Genomic DNA, 17,292 nt, shown 5'->3' with positions numbered 1-17,292 from the left:
TATCTCATGACACCCAAAGTCTATCATATCCAATCAGTATGGTCAATCTCAATACAACTTAATTTGTGGCTAAAGAAGCACAGTTATTAAGTCATGTGCATCTTGCAATGCTGTGTCCTGAAATAATTTCTATATCAAGCCCATGTAATCTCTAGACTGCCCTGGGGAATGCTATTGACTAAGGAAACAACTGATAACTTAATATTCAAAATGCACATTCTCACTAGATACCCTAGGACCATGCTGGTATTTTTGTTATCACTAGAATTTCTGTCACTGAAGTCCTTGTTCCTGAGAACAGGGATTAAAAAATTAGGAAAAAAAATTTAAAAATTGTTTATTTATAACATTATACGATTGTGGGTTAACAGCCTGATCACGGTGCAAAGCAGCTTAATTCTGTGATCTTCCTACAATAGCTGACTTCAGATTGTTTAAAGCAACATGGCATAAAAAACCCATATTGTTTATTTTTAACACCTTGTGTTTGATACTAAGATATTAACGTCATGAATTATGAAACAGAATATGCATTCCCAAAAGTTGACATAAAATACACAATAAGTGAAATCTCATTAAAGAAAAAAGTGTGACCAAAAGGTTTAGACTTCCTAAGAATATTGTGCTATAGACAAAAATATAGAATGGCATTGGTCTTCTTTAGTTTCAAAAGGTTAGTTTTCTGCAGGTTTCAAGGGTTTTTTTTATTCATAAAACTAACAGAAAATTTATCAACCTCCATTTTTACCTATTTGTGTGTGTGTGTGTGTGTGATGATCTATGGTACTGCCCAGATGATTATACTTCACCATCTGGTTAACCTTATCAACAAGACACTAGAAAACAAATCCTGTGCAGTGTTGTTCTGATCAGAAGCAGTTACCCAAAACCATGAAAAATTGTTATGGAGACTTGAAATGTGCTGCATAAACCACTTGTGACTGAATTCAAGTAAGGGCTTCTACACTTTTCAAGGAAAAAGATTATCCTCCAAAACCCCACTCAAGATCATGGCTTTCATGAGTGAGAATATGTTATGTTCGATACTAGAGAAGTAGATAATATTGATTGGTACCAAAGCATTGGGATAATAGAGCATCCAGAAGCAGATTAAAGTTCTTCATAAACAAAAAACATAAACATTCCTGTCTTGGTAACTTATTTGGAATTTAGAAAAGATAAGCAGCAATTAAATTTTGCATTTGAATCTTCAGGGAAAAATACACATGTTTATCCTACAGAACAACAGTTGCATTGAAAGTCTCACACAGTGGTTATCCACATGTATTTGAAAGAGAAAACTCTTGAATTCACTGCATAAGAAATAAGCAGAACTAAACATCTCATACGCCACACAGCAGAGTCATGCTGATAATCATAAGTAATCTCTTAATTAGAAAACTACTTTATTAGAGGGATGTATTTCTGTGTTAATTCTTGAAAATTGATCTTTCTCAGTATTTGAGCCAGTAGGGTCTCCTAAACAGACCACTGAAAACTTCAAAACAAATTTAGGCCATGCTAGAAAGTGAAGTGCAAGTCATCAGGCATACTGACTGGTTCTTCTAATTCTAATTCTTCTAATTAGGGAAAAAAGATTTGCCAGAGCAGACTGTTTCTTGTAGGTATTCTCAAACAAAAGACAATGATCTGGTTTTCCTAAATGGCAGCCAGGAAAATGTTATGTAATAATTGCTCTGCTTTCTGAAACAAATGCAAAACTTCCAATTGGAGTCGGTAAAAGAATATATCTCCAAGAACAATCCAAAAGCCTTGCTCAGTTTTTCTCTTGCAAGTTTCTCTGGTAAAAATACTGCAGTCTCACTATCTACTGTAAGGCTACTTCTAGCTCTTATAATCAGAAAGAAATGAAGAAGAGAAGAGAAAGCATAAAGACAACTACCTCACAAAAGTAATTCAATATTTATCAGATTACATTCCAAGTAGAATGTCCATCCTTAACTTTTTGATGTAGTAGTTTTTCTAAAAGAGAATTAAAATTTATCACAGTTTTAGTCCTGTTTAGTACTATGTATCACACAAGGTCATAAACAAAGAAATTTGCTCTGCAAATGAATGCAAACTGTCCTACTTGTACACGACATTTCACTAGTTATGTAGAGCTGTTTGGATTAACTATTAATAACATGATAAACAAGACAAATGAGTAAACCACAAGGAGGTAGGGAGAAATTACCACAGGAATACAGTACAGAATAAACAAAACTGCCTTACAGTCCATGCCAGGCCCTAGTACAGAGCGTGGTTAGGTGTGTGGAAACCTTGGATCTCAGTGTACAGCAAATACATGGTATACTGCATCCCACTGCTAAAGAAAGTCTGCTATGAATTATGGCACTCCACATAAATTCTCTCATTTTTGCCAGAAGCTGTCATAATCCCTCCCTTGACAGAGTCTTCCCTATTTTACCTCTCAGGAGAGTTGCATCAAATAATCTGCCCCACTGAGTCATGCATATTATAGGAATGCACATCCTTTATGTCAGGATTTCAATACAGTGGGCAGCCCACACTGTTATTTCTAGAAAGAACAAAGCCAGTATCTTCTGATAAACACCTCACTTGAAAAGAATGGAAACAGTTTTGTTTACAAAATAAAATAGTCAAATACCCCTGTGTTTATTGTCACCCAAATGAAAGGCCAGTAACACAACTTAGGTTTACCCTAAGTATACAGATTTTAGAGAATGACTATAACCCTGTTACAGTTTATACTTCACCAATCTCAAAAATTACCTTAGAGGACCACCATATCCTGCTAACACGGAACTTGGTTTTCTGTATTCCAAAGGAATTCCATCACTCTTAACCCCTTTTACAATCGTTCTCTTCCTCATACCTACAGAATGCCAAGAGCTTTGAAATGCATTACTATGCAAATATCTTGGGTGCCTTTACTACACATTTATATTGCAGAGTAATCAATAAATTATTATTTCAATATTTATTGGAATCTCAGAATAAGAAAGAAGACAGATTACACAAATCCATCTTAGTTGATTAATGGGTACTAAAGCAAAAGGCATACACTGATGGAGTGGGTCAGTATGCAGACTATATTACTGAATATTTCAGCTCGGTTGTAAATATAGTATCTGTTTCTCTTAGGGACTGTCACACTGAGTGCAGTATAAAAGGCAATAAATTTCAACAGATTAATTAACTCTTTGGTTACTGGGGCTGTGTGTCACCTATCCTGGCACCTAATAAAAAATCCTTTAATGCCAAGACATAAAGAAGGGCCTCTTTGAAAATGAGTTATTAACAGCATTTCGTGAATAGATGGAGAAATTGTAGCCCAGCCATTTAAGTGTCATAAAGTGCAGCAAAGGCTGCTGGAGGCCTCTGAGGGACGCCAGGCAATACCATAACAATCAAATCTGAGATGGAAGAGGGATTGAGCTGTCCACTCAGAATTTTTATATTGTCAAAGAGCAGCGAGGAAATAATGTGATCAAGAAGTGAATTAACCTTGTGTGTGAAAGAAAGGGGATGATCTGATGGAAAAGTCAGTAAAGTAAAAATCACTCCATAATGCCTACATTGCAGGCTGGTCATGAGGGGCCCCTAATGTCTGCAGGCTGTCAGGGAACAGATTCAGCCCTCTAAGTACCATAAACCCATTACCTGCATTAGTCAGTAATTGCAACACGTTTATTCATACTTTCAAAGTTCTTAGGGTCCTGGTGCTGGCTAACCACACAACATTAATTTCTATAAATGTTCTCTGTTTCCATCCTTGTAATAGAACATGGACAGTCTTCTGGGGCAATTAATACCCAAAAAGGCATGGAAAACTTATATACCATGTTATATTTATATGTATGTCTATATCACACCATACTCTTTAATCTGGTTTCCTTGGTGTCAATTCCCTATGAAACTAGGCTGGCATTTCTAGTAAATTACAGGTTGCAGAAATTGGCACTGTTGGAATTGAAGCAACCATATGGGAGGACTATACCAAGGAGGAAATAATCCATACCGTCTAAACAAGGTTGCTTTGATTTAGATGTCTTTAGTAATCCACTAATCAAGAAAAAAGCAGTGAAAGTCATACAGCATACTTCTGTCATGTAGGAGGATGCAAAATTTTTTCTTCTTCTTACATAAGACAAAAATTTTCCTTGAACCACTCATTATAGAAATGATGGGCATAGTCTAGGAGTAGATGATGTCTACTTGGCCCAAACCTCTTGCATATACAAAATTCACAATCAGATGTGACACCAGTAAAGTCTAGTAAAAGAAAAATCTTGTATGAACACCCACAACCCTAGATAAATTACAAGCAGAGTGGGCTCACACCTGATGTTTTGCATGTTTAAAAGCATTTTCTATTATTAAGGTTGCCTTCCCCATAAAAAAACTGTTCACCATTATCTCAAAGGAGAACACATAAGAGCAATGAGGGCTAAAAACCATGTAGTTGCAGCATCACTATATAAACTGAGTACTAAAAAAGCATCCTTTAAAGAAGGTCTCACAAATCCTTACTCTGACTATTAGAAATAACCAGAATTAGAAAACCAATATGCAAGTTTAACAAAGATTTTTAAATGTACTGTGGTTTTCCAAGAATTCTTACTTTGTGATAAAAATTTAGTTATCATCCATTCCTGCATACTGTAGTCCATCTAGCAATCAAAATTAGTTTCAGAAATGCGAGAATGCAAAGTCTCCTTGCTGCTGCCAACAGAATTTGCCAAAAGGAGTTTGTTTCCTAGCCAGCCATTGCGCTGTGAAGAAAGACACAGGACTTCTGGTATAAGTCATCTCTCCTAATAGCTCATGTTCAACCACCATCCTGGGGTGGTGCTGCTTGTGATTGCTTTTGGCTTGCAGATCTCCCCAGTCCGGCCCATAGCACTTCTGACTCTGCAACTCTCAGACACAGTTTCAGTTTAACCAAGGTGGTTTATCGAGAAATACTGTGGTATCTAATTTTTATTGTATCCTAGAGTAAGTACTACTGCACTCTAACCTTTCCTCTTAAACATTGGCACAAAGAAAAAAAAATTGCAACTCACTTTTCTGGAAATATCACTTCTTAGACAAGCTTTTGTGAAACAGTGTATATATTTATGCGGAAGATTTACTAACATTAGAAAGGTATATAAAATATAAAATATTAATAAACAGAAAGTATTTTCTGCTCATGGTGAATGTGTTATCTTACTCAAATTCTATTCAGCAGGTCAAAGATAGCAGGAGTTGAATACGTTTGGAAAGCTTTGGACATGTTTATATAATAGATTACATTATGAATATCACCACTAGTTACTCTTCTCTGCTCCTTCAAGATTGTCCACACTCTTACATGTTCATGACAAACATATAGCAAAATACCTTGTTGTCTGCCTGTATTATATCCACTTCTAGTTATCACCAGAAACTATACAAAGGTTACCTCTAGGAGCATCCCTCCAGGGCATGGAAAAGTGCATCCTTAATATTTCTGTTCCTTTTATTCAAGCAGCCAAATATCCAAAGCAATTGTGGAGAATACATTCAAAGCTGAAATTAGGTTAGTCACTTCCGACTCTGAAGAACAACATCGAATGCACCTGAATCCATTACCCAGGAAAACACGGAATCAAACTGCAGCACTGAGCAGATTGAAAAGCACTTTCACTAAAAAAAAAAAAACAAAAAAACAACCAAACACAACTAACAGTATTTATAACAAAACAGCTGAATGAAATAGTCTTTCTCCAGGTCTACAGAGCAGCAGTGAGCACCAAGCAAGGCTCAAGAACAGCAAAATTAAATCTAGCAGAAGTCCAGGCATAGGCTGCCAAGTATTGTGTGCAGCAGGAAAACTATTCGTCCTTCTACCAGACTTCCAGTTCAGTATTAGGTGAAAACACCTCATCATTTTCAGTAACCTCACGCTGATAGTCCAATTGCTTAAAATGAAAAATAGTTTTGCCAAAGAATATTAAATTCAGGCAACATTTGCTGAGTCTAATAGCATGTGAGCACATGGCCACAAAAGTGGCAAGAACAAAGATCAATATTTCAGACTCTCAGTTTGGTGAGAAACAAACCCTTTACTCTCAAAAAAAAAAAATCACAGAAATTAAAATCTATATGAAAAGCTTGTTTAGTAATTCGATTGCATTTTTGTTCCTTCAGACTTATGACTTAATCCACAGGTTTCATCCTCCGGCAATGAAACGGGCACAAACTATTACAAGGAAAATTTACTTATCCCGTAATACTATTCATATACATGATGAGAGAAGCTTTCTTGATCCTGACTAACTCTTGAATTTCATCCAACTAAAATCAGTTCCAATGAAACTTTTTCTATGACTATCATACATGGAAAAATATTGCTAAAAAAAAATAAATCACTTAACGGAAACATATACATATGAGTAAATTTAAAAAAAAAAGTGACAAAAGCACTGAGCCAGCAAAATTTTGAGAACAAAGACAAATTTGCCTGTCTTCAACAACAAATTCAAAAAATTATAAGACTCAGACTATATTTTAGATGGCAAAGTAAAGTCAAACTCTCCTTAAAGCTGAAGCATTCTGGGACAATGATCACTGGGCTGTGAAAGGAATTAATGAGCTCTAACACTACAAGTACTACTGCCCACTGTGTTATAAATGCGTCTCTCACTTTTCTCACCTGCAAACAGGAGCTAGAATAAAAACAGCATGGTATTGGAAGACTACTTCTGAGAGCTTACATCAACTTCAGAAATTATCAGACACTGCACTAGATCAAAATATTACAGATAAATGATTAGATTAAAAGGCCACATTTCTATGCAGATGACTTTTCACTTCAGGAAACAAGCAAACAGAATGGTTTTCATTCTTTCATAATGGAAAATGTTATAAATGGACAGTGTATGTCATGAAACATCAGTGCTCCCTGCTTAAGGTCATGCCTGTCACTACACTCACTTTAAACTGAGCTGAGTAGATGTTTAGTTTTATAGTCATGCAATTTAAATACCTGCATGGACACTCCAGCATGTAAAAGACTGAACTTTATAGACTGAAGAAGCCCACGAAAAATTACACAAAGGAACTTGTGTATATACTAAAAAAGTATATATCTGTTGGGTTTGGAAGAGTCACTGAAAGATGTCCAGACACTTCAGAAAAAAGCAATGATCCTTGTTAGTGAACCCTGGAAGAACTGGCCTGGGGAGTGAACTATCAAAGAGCTCCTAATAGAGAGGTTCCAAACTAGCAGAGTTCTAGTTACTTCCCATAAGGAATGGCCTTTAAAATAGATGAAGTGCAATATCTTAGAAGCAAAGGAATATGCAATGAATATTTTCATAAAGCAGGTGTTCTTCTAATACAACTGTAGTATAGCACATTTTCAGAATGGCTGATTGCCATTATTGCTCACACAAACAAATAGAATAATTCTAACCATGCTTACCAGTCAAGGCATTTGCCACAGTCAGGACCATAAAAGAACAGTTCTTTATTTTAGTAAATCTACAAAATTTATTTTTCTCTTTCTTTAAAAGAATGGATTAATCTTCAAAATTTAAATGTAGTGGGTTCACTGGAACTAAAGGCCACTAGTTTCTATCTAAAAATTGCTTAACACTACCTTTAATCCTTTACAGCGAACCCTGCTGATTCTCGCTCATAGAAGGATTTTCTGCCACCAGCTTTTGTGCCCCAAGTAATTTTCATCTTTCTCACACACCATTAATAACGCTACTGCTCCAGGTATCACTAAACAACATAATTAATGGAGCCTAAGTACACTGCAACCTAGCCATGCTGCAATGTGATTTGGGTCTATAAAGAACATGCTGAAGGCCTTGGCAGAATTGGCAAGATCATCCCAAATAATAATGCTGTGTGGGTTCAAAATAAGGAAAGAGAAAAAAAAAAAGACAGAAACACCCTACCTTCAACATAACCAAGCAATCAGGATACAACTGTAATAAACTGAAAATAATAAGCATGTTATAGTGTTACTTAACTTATTTGTAAATATCAGTTTAAATTGCTTAGCAAAGGAAAAAAGCTTGCAATATGGACCACGGGGGAAAAAAAAGACTTTAGATTATTGGCCTAAGTTCAGCACCAGAGTTAGCAATTTATGGACTTGATTATACCTTCAAAATGAACAATAACCCAGTAACTACTGCAGTAGAAAGGTACTAAATTTTTATGATATGGGGTAATCAGGTTGGCTACCAACGACATAGTAGACATGCTGCAAAGAAGAAACAATTCACATTAAAACAGTCAAGTAACAAATTCCCTTCTTGAAAAGGATATTTTTCTTTATATGATGTCTTTAGCAGACTGTAGACTGTTTCTTTAAATGAATGCATATGACACACTTAATTTTAAGGCACCCTTGGTTACAGAAACAGGCACCGCACTGTACATCATGTTTAGAAATAAATAGAGCTGTCATACCAGGATTTATATTGACATTTACATCAGACTCTTAATCTGTGTAGATTTGACAGATAGGAAAAAGTCAGTCACCCCATATATAAATGACGCTTACATATTCATAATCAAAATATTCTCGGTTGTTTACTCAGTAAAGCAAAACTAGTTTCTTTATGCATCTATACTGTGGCAGTAAATAGTCTGACATTTCAGTGGAGATGGTGTGCTATTTTAGTGCAATTACTATTTCCAGCAAAAATTAAGGGGCAAAATTGTGGTCCTTTTTCTTTTTTTTAAAAAAAAAAGGTATTCTTTTTTGTAGCAGGTTGAAAAGAATTGTATTCTTTGCTTCATGGTGTAATGGGTACTCACAGTGTGTGGAATTAGCAATTTCATGCAAAATCAGTAAACTTTTCCTGCATTGAGTGCATGAATTGTTAATAAAAATGAAATAAAAAATGAAGTACTTATGATAACTCAATAAGCACTCAAAGAAATGTAGTGCTTTTTAAATAACTTAATGGCTACGTGAGTGACTCAGTTGCTATAAAAATTATGCAAATATAATCGTAAAATAGAACATTCAAAAAATAATAGAAATAATATCCAAACTATTTTGGACTCCACTTTTTTTTCCAATTTCTTGCTATCTTCTAGAACTTAAAACACTTTTTACACTGTCCTCTCCTAAATGTTTGTGTAATGAGTTGAGCACAAATTTGGGCATGATACCTGTAAATTCTCTTTTCACCCATGAAAGATATAATTTTATGTTGATTTAGGGCAGAGAGAAATAGACTTAGTTTTAAACAGTTTCAGTAGGTACTCTTAGCTGTCATATGGATCCATTCTCAGATAACTGCAGGGTAGAGATTAGGATAGTTAACAGAATTTACACTAAAAACGGTTCAGCACACAGAGAACAAGTCCTCAACCCTTCTAAAACATAAGGAAAAATTAATACAGGAGGGAGATCTGCATTCCCTTCTTACCTTAGACACTGCCCATTTGAAGTCCATATAAACATAAGCGTATCAGTTTTGATGCCCATAAAGCAGTGACAAAACTGCTTCACAGGAGTACTGCTTTAGTTTGAAAGATACTCACAAGACACTATAAAATATCATAAAAACACCCATGAGTACAAAACAAGTGATGTGAAAATTCATTTCAATACTTTCTTATGCATAACATGTTAGTTTCTTCAGATTACATTATGTTATGGAGGTTTTCACAGTCTTGCCTTCAGAAAAGTTGAAATTCGTATAAAATCCATTATTTATTATACCAGATCCTTAGTAATAAATACAGTATACTGCTTTTAACTGCAATTGTGGCTAATTCCCAGCTGGCTTTATTTTTCTAGCACATCAGCAAAGTACACAGAATTCTTTGACTCAAATTATTAACTAATATTATAAATTAATTGAGAAGAAGAAAATAATATAGTGTAAAAATTACTTCAACCTCCTTTTAGGAGGAATTAAATGTAATGATGAATGAAGTTCAGAAACTCAGAAATTTTGCTTCAAATTTATTTCAACACAATATAAAATATTTTGATGCTTACCTAAAAGTATCATTCTTCAGCCTGGCCTATCCAAACTTATTCTCTCCCCAAAGCTACCAAAAAGAAATATAAAACAGACCTTGTATTCTCCTTTCCTTCTTCCAAAAAACTATCAATTTTGCCTTTCCAATACCCACTTGACACCAAAAAACCTGTTTGTCTTCCAGAAACATGCCTTGCCTGTAAAACGCAACCTTCCAAGTTTATGTACTTCAAAGCATTATATCATGCATATGTATATCTATAATGGTGGAGGAAGTGGCTAAGCCACTATCCAACATATTTGAGGATTCATAGCAGTATGGTGAAGCTCCCACTTACTGGAAAAGGGGAAATATAATACCCATTTCTAAAAAGGGAAAAAAGGAAGACTTGGGGAAGTACAAGCTTGTCAGTATCACCTCTATGCCTGGCAAGATCATGGAGCAGATGCTCCTGGAAACTCTGCTAAGCCACATGGAAAACAAGGAGGCAACTTGTGACAGCCTGACAAATCTGGTGGCCTTCTATGATGGGGTTACAGTGGTGGTAAATGAGGGAAAAGCAATTGAAGAAATTTACCTGGATTTCTGCAAAGCATTTGACACTGTCCCACAATTATGTCATCATCTTTAAACTGGAGAGACAGGGATTTGATGGGTAGACTGCCTGGGGGATAAGGAATTGGCTGGATGGTTGCAGTCAAAGAGTTGTGGTCAATGGCCACTGTGGAGATCAGCAACGAGTGGCGTTCCTCAGGAGTCAGTATTGGGACTATCACTGTTTAATATTTTTGTTTGTGACATGAACAGTGGGACTGAGCACACCCTCAGCAAGCTGGCCAGAAAGCCAGTCATATCCTGGGCTATATCAAAAGTGTGACTAGCAGGTCAAGGGAGGTGATTCTCGCCCTCCACTCCACTCTTATGTGACCATACATGGAGTGTTGCATCCAGCTTTGGGGCCCTCAACATAAGAACATGGACCTGCTGGAGCAAGTCCAGAGGAGGGCCATGAAGATCGTCAGAGGGCTGGAGCACCTCTCCTGTGAAGACAGGCTGAGAGAGTTGGGGTTGTTCAGCCTGGAGAAGAGAAGACTCTGGAGAAACCTTAGAGCACCCTTGCAGTGCCTAAAGGCAGCCTGCAATGAAGTCAGAGAGGGACAGCACAAGGGGCAATGGCTTTACATGGAAGGAGGTTAGGTTTAGATTAGACACTAGGAAGAAATTATTTACTATGAGTATGATGGGGCATTAGAATCTGTTGCCCAGAAAAGCTGTGTATACCCCATCCTTGGAAGTGTTCAAGGCCGAACTGGATGGGGCTTTCAGCAGCCTGGTTTAATGGAAGGTGTGTGCCCCTGCCCATGGCAGGGGGGTTGCAACTAGGTGATCTTTAAGGTCTCTACCAACCCAAAGCATTCTATGGCATCTTCACTTACCAATTCCATGAGCTTTGCAGTACTCTTCAGTCCCAGATACATCCAGGTTGGTAATCTGTTAAAGGTCCCTAACTGAACATTATAAAGGCCAAAAACTTGAATGGCTTTCAAAGTAAGATAAACAGTGTTGGAGATGTCTACTAGAGGCCATTAAACAATCTATACACAACATCCACACAAGTTACTAGCACAAGCCAGGGGGCTACGCTAAGAGAAGAACTACTTAGCTATCCTCAGGTCCTTGGACTCTATCACAGAGAATGACTAAACAGACCTTTGATATGACCTAATACTTGTTCTTAGGTTAACTTTCAAGAGCAGAAATCTGTCAACATTTAGGGAGGGACCTGACTTCCATCCCTCAACAGTCAGGACCTGACTTCAAACTTTGCACAGCCACAACACACTCCATTATTTACAATCTAGGAGGCCCTAAACTATAACAAAAATCACGTAATAGGACAGTGAGAAATTTTTTTACATTCTATCAAGAAACCTTCCTCACTAGTACTTACTCTGCCATTGTCTCCAGCGGAGCAAATGACCTGCAGGCCCAAGTGAGACAGCTTTTACTCCCATGCTCTAGAGTGTCATCAGTGTAATGCCGTCAATTTCAAGTCATAAGCCTGTTCAGAACTGCGTATGAATAAAAGGACGTTATTCCAAAAAAGGCTGCTTGTGACCTAAACTGACTGGTAAAGTTACTTTAACCACCTCTGAACACAAAGTACAAAATAATTTGCATGCATCCCGGCTTAAGCACAATTTTTCTGATATCAACCAGTTATGACCGCAAAATTCCATACGTTGTTATTCAAAACAAGTTGTAGAATATACAACTGCACGTCCACTCTTTCTGAAAAACATTACTTACTGTTTGCATTTCTAAGTACTAGCATTTATATGCACCAGTGACGAGACAGAAATAATGAAGTTATATCTAGACTGTTATCAACACTTGATAGATTATATGCCTGGCCCTATGTTCCATGTTTTAAGTGTAATTTAAAAATTTAAAAATCAGTATTACAGTACTTTGTAATGTCAGAAGGCAGAACCTTAATTTAACTTTATAATTCTAGATACAATAGCTTTCCTTTGAATATGAAGTGATGTATCACACATTTCAAACACAGTATTCTATAATCATACAGCTCTTTGTTAATGTTAAAACCACAATTTAGTTTCTGAGGACATAAAATGCAGTAGTACAAGGAATACATTAGAAATGGTTTTTAAAATCAGGTTAAGAAAAATAATTGTAGCTGGAATTTAAGTACAGAAAATTAAAGGAAAGTATTCAGAAAACCTTTATTAGAGAAGCCTATAACATATACTTTTTAATAACATACACATTAAAATATATAGATTTTTAATTGCATTGATATTGTGATACTTAATTAGCCATCCCCATCTTGGATGGGCACTTATTCCTAATTTTAAAAATAATCCTAGCAAAAAGCCCATCAAGTCATTCTTCTGCATGTGTCTTATTTATTGTGTTCTCATTCCATCATGTCTCAGAGTAATAGCAATAAAAACCTGTACAAAACTGGCAGAAAAATCTTACTGTGGAACACACAGTATTAAATTATCAGTCACACAGTATTAAATTATCAGTTACACTATTATATTTTTCAACAGAGAACTATTGCTTTTCCTCTTCTTCCTTATGCTACAGAGGTAAACAGATGCTCTTCTTTTCTCAACCAAGTTTATAGGTTCACTTAACTCCCACTAACTCAGCGGATGACTGGATATGACAGCCAAAATGCACTTTCATCTAACCAAAATATTTACTTTTGTGTGATGCTTATTTGTCTCAAGTATAAATCCTAAAAAAAATTTCACAGAAAAAATTGGCCGCTTTGCATGTAATTCCCATTTTTGGTAAAGATATTAAACCAGTAAATGACATCGGGTTTAGCTGTTTCAAGACTCACAAAGTGCATCCTTATTTGCATATGTCATGATTTAATCAACACAGCAGATTCTAAAATTATTTGTGCCAATAACACACAGATCTGAGAGGGTGGCTTCAAGCATTTGAAAATGGTATTAATTTGCATTTCATGCTGAAATATAACAAAACCCCTCATTGTTCTGCTTCATTAACTTTATTTACTTATCACTCAGGTTGAATATTTGTGGATACTTGTGTCACTAATGGTATACCTATGCACGTGTTTCATGGGGAAACATACCTGTATTGGGTAATATTCTTAATAGGAATACACACTATGGCATAAAGATATTACTGTCCATAACTCATCAGCAAAATGTAAAATGTGCACCTGTTATAAATATTCCATATTTGTGAACCCTTCCACTAACAAGAAATGCCTAACCCCTTTGTTCTGGTTAATTCACAACCCGCTATACAGGGCATGGGAACACGGGTACCATTTCACTGCTGAAAATTAGAAATGCTCATAGTCAAAGAAGCAGGAAAACAATCTAAGTTAGACAAAAAAGGCAACAAAGCCTATTATGAAGTTGGCATTTCTAAATTGGACTGTAGTGAACAAAAGCTCTTGTCAATAAAACTTCAGCCAACAGTATTATTGTGTATCTTCACTTATGTATTCCAGAAGAAAAACATAGGATTAAGTCTGTGCACAGACTAAGCTTCCCCATTGATACCTTGACTTGGTCAAGAAGAAGTACAGACAAGCAGTGTGAGAACTTTAGATCTTTAATACTTCAACTGCCTCTGCTTGTGATGTACAATATCTATTTCCTGGATAAACAGAGAAGTTAAGTCCCCAGAGCCTGAATCCAGTACCTTTCATAAGCCCTAACTTCATTTTTACAAACGATAAAAGAAAATGTAATTTGCTTTCCAGCTTTACCAGTAATCCATATGTGTTCATATTGCAGACTGCAAAAGCATCTGTGAGATCAATAATAAACATCCTACTCGTCGTTTACTCTTCTGTTTTATTTAAAGAGAACATTCTCCAGCATACACCCCACTCTACACTTTCTCCAGTTTGAATGATGGAATATGGATAATAGAAATAGAAGAATACATAGCAAATAGCAAAATACATGTTCTATATTAATAAGCAGGAGAACTCCCGAGTCAAAATAAAGCGGTCTAATTTGTACATTTCTGAATTTAAAGAAAAATAACAATAAGATATCCACAAGTCTCAGATATCAGGGAATATCAGATCACATCTGCCAGTGTGTCTCTCCTCAATGCTCTTATTAGTCAAGAGCCTCACATACCTAGGTTCCTTCCATCCACTTAAAGGTTACTTAGTCAATACAATTTATTGGTGCAGTTTGCTTTTTCCTGCTTTCTGCCTGCTTCTGAGTCATTAAGGCACAATCACAGAGTCACAAAGTGGGTAAGATTGGAGGGAACCACTGGAGGTCATCTGGTCCAACCTCTCTGCTCAAGCAGAGTCCCCTAGAACACATTACTCAGGATTGTGCCCAAACAGCTTTTGAATATCTCTGGTGAGGGAGACTCCACAACCTCTCTGGGCAATCTGTTCCAGTGCTTGGTCACCTGCGCAGTAAAGTTCTTCTTCATGTCCAGGGGCAACTTCCTGTGTAATCACTCCACTTACATCCATAACAGCAAGGTTTATTACAGATGACGTATCTAGAGAACTTATAGGAAGCTAGAAAATGCCAGCTGGTCACGTGCAAGCTTGAATATATTTTCTTGAATCATTGGGGTCATTACTTCTATCACGGAGACAGAGAAAAGCACTATCTGTACTGTTGCAAAAAATCACAATATTTGCTTACTGTGAAGACCCTCAACCCAGGTAAAGGAAATCCAAACCAAGAACCTCTCAAGAAGATGGCTCCAAGTATTTTTCTCAACAATCACTAATCCTCTTTTTCAGAAACAGCTATTTTGCTGAAAAGTTAGAGGGGGTTCAAATTTTTATTTGGGTTTTTTTTGTTTTTTTTTCTTAAGTCAACCCAAACTACGCATTTTCTTTTTGATGTTTGTCACTTAACAATACCCTTAAAAATATGATTTTAAATGCTGGTGAACTTGTTGCTAATATCTATAATACATACTGATTTACTATGCTGGCACTGGAAAAGGTAAAGGAAAACTTTTAAAACAGTGTAAACATAAAAGCTTGAATTTCCTAAATACATATCTATTGTCCTGTAGTGTTTATGTACAACGTTAAATAGTTCTGCATATTGTTACAGAAAACACAGCACTGCCATTTTATAGCCTGATATGATTAATAATAACTAGACTTTATGTATCTTCAAGTTACATCTAATTTGCACATTTTCCAAAAAATGCCTTTAGCTACCTTTCTTCCCAGTTCTTTTCCTGATTCCTTTGGCCCTTATGCTCTCTATGCATTCTGCTGTTATTGCTCTCATTTACCTTTTTGCTTGTCATTATTAAATACCTTTATTATTTCCTACCTGCAGCCTCACACAGATAGGCACAAGAAGGCCTCCCTGGCAATACATTTTTGCCATTTTTTATGAAGGCAGCAGCTTTGCATGGGTGCTTCACTGCACACATCAGAATGGCAGAGCATCAACCAAACCCCAGAACAAAACTTGTCAAGGATTCTAAACAGTCTCAGTTTCACTGCAGCATGAAACAGTCACCTTCTCCTGGGGCTTCTAACAGAATCACAGCATCAGTCAGGTTGGAAGAGATCACAGTGGGTCATCTGGTCCAACCTCCCTGCTTAGGAAGGGTCATCCTAGAGCACATGGCACAGGATTGCATCCAGACGGTTCCTGAGTATTTCCAGTGAGGGAGACTCCACAACCCCTCTGGGTAATTGTTCCATTGTGTGGTCACCTGCACAGCAAAGAATTTCTTCTTTGTATTCCCGTGATTCAGTTTCTGCCCATTGCCTCTTGTCCTAGCGGTTAGCACCACCAAGAAGAGCCTGGTTCCATATTCTTGGCACCCACCCTTTAGATATTTACACATATTAATGAGGTCCCCTCTCAGTCGCCTCTTCTTAAGGCTGAACAGGCCCAACTCCTTCAGCCTTTCATCATGAGAGATGCTCCAGTCCCCCAATTACCCTCGTTGCTCTCCGCTGAACCTGCTCCATGTCTCTTTTACTAAGCAGCCCAGAACTGGACACAGCGCTCCAGATGGGGCCTCACCAGGGCTGAATAGAGGGGCAGTATCACCTCCCTTGTCCTGTTAGCAATGCTCTTCCTAACACATCCCAGGATTCCATTGGCCTTCTTGGCCACAAGGACACACTTGCTCATGGACAGTTTGTTGCCCACCAGGCAACAAGTTCTCCCAAGTCCTTTTCCGCAGAGCTACTTTCCACCAGGTGAGCCCCCATTTTCCAGAGCATCAAGGTGATCCTGCTCACTGAGGACCTAAAGCAGCGTTGAACAAACCATGCCTGGGCAGGGAGGTGACACCTTCGCACCTGCCCCTGTCACTGCGGTGCCCCCTCCAGGTGGCCACAGGGGGTGCAGTCAGGTGAGGAGTCCCTCAGGCCCTCCCAGGTTCCTGCTGCCCCAGGCTCCTTCTTCACGTCCTGTTGTGCTGTGGTGGGACAGGGCACATGGCAGAGTTATTGGCCAGGAGGGCCAGTGGTATCCTGGGAAGCATGACCAGCAGGTTGAGGGAGAAGATCCTCCCCCTCTGCTCAGCCCTGGTGAGGCCACATCTGGAGTGCTGCATCCAGTTCTGGGCTCCTCCGAACAAGAAGGACAAGGAGCTACTGGAGAGGATCCAGCGGAGAACACAAAGACAATGAGGGGTCTGGAGCATCTCTTTTGTGAGGAGAGACTGTGGGAGCTGGGCCTGGAGAAGACTGAGAGGATCTCATCAATGCATATAAATATCTCACAGGCAGGTGTCAAGAGGATGGTGCTAGACTCTTTTCAGTGATGCCCAGCAGTA

The sequence above is a fragment of the Pseudopipra pipra genome, chromosome 1, assembly GCF_036250125.1.
Source record: "Pseudopipra pipra isolate bDixPip1 chromosome 1, bDixPip1.hap1, whole genome shotgun sequence".
NCBI classification, from domain to species: Eukaryota; Metazoa; Chordata; class Aves; order Passeriformes; family Pipridae; genus Pseudopipra; species Pseudopipra pipra.
This window is presented reverse-complemented; position numbering follows the sequence as displayed.